Source organism: Crinia signifera, chromosome 4 (genome assembly GCF_055691185.1).
Source record: "Crinia signifera chromosome 4, ASM5569118v1, whole genome shotgun sequence".
Lineage (NCBI taxonomy): Eukaryota > Metazoa > Chordata > Amphibia > Anura > Myobatrachidae > Crinia > Crinia signifera.
Window position 1 is genome coordinate 197,883,066 of NC_139220.1, and position 8,088 is coordinate 197,891,153.

Below are 8,088 nucleotides of genomic sequence, written 5' to 3' on the forward strand. Positions count from 1 at the left end.
ATGCTAATGGCCCATTACCCTATTTGTACATAATGTACTCATCTCTCATACACAAGAGAGAATACAGCCATGACGACGTTACCAGGACCTGTGACAGCAGCAATTTCAGTATAGAAGAAAATTAACTTGCAAAAGTCAATTCTCTCTAATGGACAAAACCATGCTGCACTGCAGGCAGTGGCGTAGCTACAGCACCGCAGCCCCCGCGGTCGCGGGGAGGCGCTGGGTAAGTGCGGGCGCCGGGGGGCTGCGGTGCTATTATAATGCCCCATCCCCCGCAGCTTTACCTATGTTCGCTGCGGTGGTCCCGGCTCCCCTGGCTTCATTCTGATGCCATTTCGACGGGCTATCATAAAATGTCTGCCCCCATATAGCAAACAGTTCTATGAAACTGTCTGCTGTATGGGGGCGGCCATTTTGTGATGGTCCGTGTTTAGCATCAGAATGAAGCCAGGAGGGGAGCTGGGACCAGCGCAGCGAATACAGGTAAATATGCAAGGGATGGGGGGGCATGAGCGGCCGGGGTGGTGGAGGGGGGGGGCGTGATTTATTATCGGCGGGGGGGGGGGGGGGCTCCCAAATTATAGTTACGCCGCTGACTGCAGGGGGAGGGGGCAGGTGTAACATGTGCGGAGAGAGTTAGATTTGGGTGAGTTATTTTGTTTCTGTGCAGGGTAAATACTGACTGCTTTTTGTGGGTCCACCCAGGAATGTCTCCTGACCTAGATCAATCACACAGGCTGATTTCAGACCATGGGATAGAATTACTAAGCAGCGGCATTTACCAGCTGCTGATTCCCTGCTGATCTTGGTTCTGATCATGTAAAAGAAACACTACTGGTTTTACATTTTTACATTTCAGGGTCAGATCTGTAGAGAATGTGTATATTGTGTATAGTGCGGTAGTGTCATGTTGTGTGGATCACACTACTGCGCTGCTGAGCTTTGTGTATCACTTACACTTTCTAATTATTGTTATTATTCTAACAGTGAATGGTGGAAGGACCCAGACAACGGTCCCATTATATAAGTAGCTGTTATGTGTCTGTCTAACAGATCTGACACATATCATCACGTAGCCCTGTCTCCATATATGATGGGAAGGGGCTGATACCTTGTAGCGGGAATGTCATACACACCAGTATGTGCTTACACCCAGTAACACCCTCACCAGGTATTAGTCATGTGTACCCCTGTATATACAGCCCATGGTATATACAGTCCCTTCCATTGCACAGTCCTATAATTTAATCTCTGTTCTTTTTTTTTTAGTAAATCAGTGAGGTTCAGCAGGGAATGGTGGAGGAAGAAATTCCCCAAGTGAGTAGTAACCGGATATTGTACAATGTTTAGTAAATTGACATGAGTGCTGCCTATATTTATTTAAATGCTCAGAGTGTAAGGTGTTGAGGGGGAGATTTATTATATGTCGATCAGGGGAATATGCGCTATCCCCGTGCCTTAAGGCAGGGGATAGCGCTTCCCCTGATCTATCACACCTGCTGGCCGGGTACTTTATCGGCGGCGGTGTGGGGCAGGAGGCATAGTGCAGCTACGATATTTCGTACTGCGCCCCTGCCTCCTGCCTGATTTATGAACGGTCAGCATCGCTGACCGTTCCGCCGCCTGCAGCTATCGACTTTGACAGCTGCAGGCGGCGATGTCCTATACCTACAGCAGGGACAGCGCTGTCCCTGCTGCTGGCGCTGAGCTGCGCTGGGCTCTCGCGTGAGTAGCGAGATCCCGCGCATGCGCAGTCCAGCCGGCCGGGGGGAAGGAGACAGCGCGTCAATGTTAACTGACGCGCTGTCAGCTGGAGGGGACATCGCCGGAGGGGGGAGTTAGCGCTCCCCCGCTTCGGCGGCAAGATCTTAGTAGATCTTGTCAGTGTCCCCTTCTGCTTCGCCTCGCTAATGAGGTGAAGCAGGGAGCGTCTCTTAGCGCCGCTATAATAAATCTACCCCTGAAAGAATAAGACAGAGTTTTCACGTTAATTATCAAAAGTATGTCGCCTATGTACCTTGCCAGAGGACCAGATTCGCCTTAATGAATTCATGTCCAGTTCCAAATTGCTTTCTCCTCCCATTTGCTCAAAAATAGATTAGCATAACTTGGAGGGAAATCTGGTCCCTATGGCGGTGCCTGTTCACTTTAAATAATAATTGTTGTCGCACCATGTAAAATGATGTGTAAGAATGAAGTTAATAGCTTTTGTAATGAATTCTATTTGTGTCGGGTGTATTGTGGTGTCTTTCCTTAGAAAGTGTGCTACACTTTCTATACCCTGTGTGTGTTAAATGACTGTGTATAGCGAGGTCACATCGCTAGTGACTAGCCACATGTCATCTTGCCAGTTGATGTCTTGAAGGGTCAGTAGTGTATGTGTTGTATCTTTTAAGTGTGATGGTTGTTGGCTGACTAAAGGTTGCAAGAATTGATCTATGTATTGAGCTAAGTTTGAAATAAGAGAGTAGATGCCTGAAATGATTGGTTTGCCTGTGGGTTGGGTTCTTGTGTATCTTTGGTAGGTAGTAAATGACTGGAAATACTGGGTGGTGTGGGTGTAAGAAATAAAATTCTTGTTTGTTGATTATCCCTAAGTATAATCCTTTGTGTAAGAGTGTCTGTAGTTCTTGTTTGTATTGTTGAGTGGGATCATTCTTCAGTATGCAATACTGTATGTGTTCGTTGATGTATGCTGCCTTGTCCGCTGGCTTTACTATGAGTTCCTTGTTGTCCTTCTATTCTTTCAGTGCTTCTTGTTCATGTTTGTTTAAATTGTCACGTCTATGTGTCCCACCCCCAGACCATAGTACTTTTGAACTATAATTTAATTTCTATCTCGCTCTATTTGCTGTTGAATGTACACCCGGAGTTCTCTCACGTATGATATAGTATCATTGATAATTAACGTGACAACTCAGTCTAAGGGGGGTATGCAATCTGGGATCACGGCTGTCGATCCCCGCCGACAGCCATGATCCTGCCCGTTTTTCGGTCAGATCGACCGCATAACGATAGATGGGATTCAATGTCCCGCCTGCCGATGGGCGCAAAGGGGAATGTGGCCGTGAAAACAGAGGTTGATTGTCGATTTGTGGTCTGGATCACGACAATCCACGGCCGTTATCGGCCAAACGGACCCGACAGCTTCTGAAGTCGGGCCCGTTCTGCCGTGATCCCGCATCAATGCTGTCGTTAATGACAGCATTGAATAGGGAGCCATTGAAATCAGGTGATCCCTCAGCACAGACGACTATCGTATGACCGCGGATGCACACCGCTGTCCTTGCGATCACAGCCAGCAATTGGCTAGCCATTGTTATCTGTACAAAAATTGATTGACAGGTGACGGGCGTTTGTGGCGTAACCTCAGCTTCCTTCTGCTGGTTGGGAGGGAGGGCCGCTTATGTCACCAGCCAGCGGCTTCCTTCTCCCCATCGCTATTGCAGCAATAAGTAACATCTAGCTTACTTAGTTCTGTGTATAGTGAGTGATTATGAATGGTTTTCTCCTCCTGTGCCTGGCTGCGATCACATGCAAATTGGAGCAGCGGGTGGAGGGGGAGTCTGGTCAGCAGGGCGGCGTTTACCTGATCGATGGGCTCGGAAAACTGGCAGCCCAGGTCTGAATCGGGCCGATAATCCCATCTCATTCCAGCATTACCCTATATTGAGGGCTAAGATACATGGAAGCGGTGGTGACTGGGGCATTACTAGAGATGTCACCTATACCAGGTGGCATGAATGGGGGTCAGTGATCCCATCCCATTTAGTGACTGTATGTTGGCACGTGATGTATAGAAATGCTCATTCTGTCCCATTGCAGATTCTTCAGCCGTTTCTTTTGTGGAACCTTATATCTTATGAGGTAAGTACACAGGAGCGTCACAGGGGTACTTGCCCTCGTCACCACAGCACCACAGTACTGTCAGGGACGTCCCCAGATTGTCTGTATGGATAGGTATGGAGGTCTGGCCAGTTGGGGATTTACATTAATGTCATGTAGTCAGAATGATAATTACACAGCGACAGCCAGAATAATGGGGGTCGCGGTCTGTAGAGTCAGATTACTTCCCAGTCCCCTTATGGGTAATAACCAGAACTACACCAGATCCCTCCAACGTTACACATATAGCAAAACTATATATATATATATATATATATATATATATATATATATATATATATATATATGAGACAAAATAATGTACACAATGTAATCAAGGCGCAATCTAAGGAGGAGCAACTACAATATATCCAAAGAACTTGTTCAACCAAAAAACTAGTAAATAGACAATACAAATAAAATGTTAGGATATGTCCAGAGCGCTGTCCGTAAATATAAGAGAAAGGATTCTTTTTTCTTCTCGCCAAATCAAATGGGTTATGGGGAAAAAGAGAAGAGATGAATGTTTAGGATTAACACTGTGAAAATCAAAAATAAATGTGGGTTTCACAGGACGTACCACAATAATCACAATAAGGCCTTGATAAAGATTTGAAATCGAAACGCGCGTTGGTGGCTATCTGGACTTGCACCTATATGGACTTTTGATTTTCTGGACACTAATTTGAGGTATTTCTTGTGGTGGATTCTCTGACATGTGAGACTTATCCGGAAGGTCCACATCATCCACTTACTTTCATTTTGTTTTCCAGTGGGATATTTAGGGTGATCCATTTTAAATATTTTTTTTATTTTTTTTTTAAAGAATGTTCATTAAAAGTTTTTTTTATCATCATCACTGGTCGTTTGAAATTCCAAGTTAAAGATACCCAGATTTGTTTGAAAATCTCAATGTGAAAAAATTGTTAATTTTTTCTACACTTACTAAAAGAAACCTGTATGTATTTACCCATGCTAATTGAGTTAGTGAAAAACGTACGTTCCATTTTCCTCCAACACCTGGTGAACTTGGTGAAGGCTTCCCACATTAATAAAGATATCGTTATGAGTTTAATTTTACACACTTTATTGTGAGTGTGGTACGTCCTGTGAATCCAACACTTATTTTTGATTTTCAAAGTGATAATCCTACACATTAATCTCTTCTCTTTTTTCCTATAACCCATTTGATTTTGTGAGAGTCAGAGAAGAAAAAAGAATCCTTATATTTACGGACAGCGCTCTGGATATATATATATATATATATAGTCTTGATAAAAGGGCACCAGCCCTGAAACGTTGGCTTTAAGACAGTTGTCTGCTTCTACCTTTATTTCCGAGTGACATCCACCGTTTGAAATATATATTATACTTTTGGATGAGCACCGGAGCCGTTGTTCTACAAACAGCTGAGTGCCGGACAGTCTGGACTGTATATATATATATATATATATATATATATATATATATATATATATATACACTCCTCCAAACCTGCCGGCACTCTGTGTAAAGATGCAACAGTCCCCGGTGCCCAATCAGAGATAGATGCAAACTCCAATGGAAAGAATGGGACTTGAGAGGCAGACAACAGTGCAATGAAAGCAAGTATATTGTGTCAAGCTTTCGGGGAATTAAACCCCTACTTCAGGACAGGTTTTTGTCCTGAAGAAGGGGTTTAATTCCCTGAAATCTTGACACAATATACTTGCTTTCATTGCACTGTTGTCTGCCTCTCGAGTGCCATTCTTTCCATTGGAGTTTATATATATATATATATATACACAGCACTTACACATCACAGTTACTGCACCCTATCCCCATATTTAATGTATTCCATAATTACTAGCGATTTCCCAATAGGCACATGATGTGTGGTGGGCGCCACCTGCTGGGGGAAGTGTAGTTCATGCAATGGCAGAGCAGTCTGGGGATGGGGGTCAGTGTGTCAGGACCCAATAACATGCAGTCCCCTTGTTACAGCATCTTTCCTGTTATAAAGCCCCCCTCCCCACATCGGGTTACCCCCTACCCTCATCCTGTTAACCCTCCTGCCCACAGTCTTTTACCCCCCTATCCTCATCCCTTTACCCCCCTGCCCATATCCTGTTACCCCCCTACCCTCATCCTGTTACCCCCTGCCCTCATCCTGTTACCCCTGCCCTCATCCTGTTACTCCGCTACCCTCATCCTGTTACTCCCCTGCCCACATCCTGTTACTCCCCATCCCTCATCCTGTTATTCCCCTGCCCACATCCTGTTACACCCCTGCCCACATCCTGTTACTCCCCATCCCTCGTCCTGTTACTCCCCTGCCCACATCCTGTTACCCCCCTGCCCACATCCTGTTACTCCGTTACCCTCATCATATTACTCCCCTACCCTCATCCTGTTACCCCCCCTGCCCACATCCTGTTACTCCGTTACCCTCATCCTGTTATCCCCCTGCCTCATCATATTACTCCCCTACCCTCATCCTGTTACCCCCCCCTGCCCACATCCTGTTACCCACCCTGCCGACATCCTCTTACCCCCCTGCCCACATCTTGTTACCCCCCTGCCCATATCCTGTTACCCCCTGCCCACATCCTGTTACTCCGCTACCCTCATCCTGTTACCCACCTGCCCTCTTCCTGTTACCCCCCCCCCCTTCAACCTGTAAATGCATTAGAGTGACTGTATCTTGGCATGTGCCATTTAATAAATCTTCATTCTTTCTAATTGCAGATACAACCATCAGTACTTTTAGGTGTGTGTCTGTATGTGTGTGAATGTATATATATGTATGCATATGTATGTATATGTATGCATATGTATATATATGTATGCATATGTATGTATATGTATATATATGTATGCATATGTATGTATATGTATATATATGTATATATATATGTATGTATATATATGTATGCATATGTATGTATATGTATATATATGTATGCATATGTATGTATATGTATGCATATGTATGTATATGTATGCATATGTATGTATATGTATATATATGTATGCATATGTATGTATATGTATATATATATATATATATATATGTATGTATATGTATGCATATGTATGTATATGTATATATATGTATGCATATGTATGTATATGTATATATATGTATGTATATGTATATATATGTATGTATATGTATATATATGTATGTATGCATATGTATGTATATGTATGTATATGTATGCATATGTATATATATGTATGCATATGTATGTATATGTATGCATATATATATATATATATATATATATATATATACATACACACACACACTGTGGGGGTCATTCAGACCTGATGTGCTATATGCAACCCAGCCAGAGTGAAGCCATGCAAGCCTGCAAACTGCTTACCAGAGTTTACCATGTATACAGATTTCCATCCACAGAAACACTACTCAATACTTCCATCTGGTGGAGACAGCAATAATTACATGTATTTGCACATGGCTTGGATGCCCACAGTATAGACAAGTTCGGCAGCTCTCTCACCAAATCATCCTGAACCCGCCACCACTTTCACGGCCTCCTGCTGATTGCTGCGCCTTTGTTATTACTATGAATAAACAGTGATGTCATTATTACACGATCTGGTCACTTACTATTGCTACTTGCAGCTCAAAAATGTAAGGTTATTCTGGTTGATTCACAATGCTGCGCATTTCTCAGTATTGCAAGGCCAACAGACACCAGCCGCCGCCCAACAGCCCCCCCCTCACCTCACATGCTATCCCCCACAGGCATGAGAATGGATGTTTTGCATAAAAAACATTCACAGCCTTGCGTGCAAGGACAGAATCATTCGATGGTTGCCGACCATCAAATGATTTTACGAGCACGCGCAGATCTGAAACACCTCTGTGGTGTCAGATCTGCGGGAGCCCTGACATCCGCTGCCCATCCCCCACCCCCAGGTTATCGAGGAATTCTCATGGAAACGCCCAGCATTTTCATGGAAACGCCCATGAAACGCTGGGTGTTCCCATGGGTGAATCCCCTGGCCCACCGTCCCCTGCCTACACTGTTGTGTGAGCACCCGGGCGAATAATCTATTCACCGTGGCCACTAGCACACAGCCGCAACACATGTGTTGCAGTGGGACTACATTAGCTGGAAAACAGCAAATGTAGTCCCACTGCACAAAAGTGGAAGAGGTAAAAAAGCAAGGAAGAGGTAAGCAACAATC

The 8,088-nt window shown here is 44.3% G+C and overlaps 1 long non-coding RNA gene across 1 annotated transcript; it reads left to right on the forward strand.

The window, feature by feature from the left end:
- The first annotated feature begins 1,169 nt into the window (after positions 1-1,169).
- LOC146072506 (uncharacterized) lies at positions 1,170-6,661 on the forward strand. The gene is made up of 3 exons (XR_014473160.1): positions 1,170-1,320; positions 3,829-3,870; positions 6,616-6,661. It is a non-coding gene; the product is annotated as an uncharacterized LOC146072506 (long non-coding RNA).
- The last annotated feature ends 1,427 nt before the right edge of the window (positions 6,662-8,088 follow it).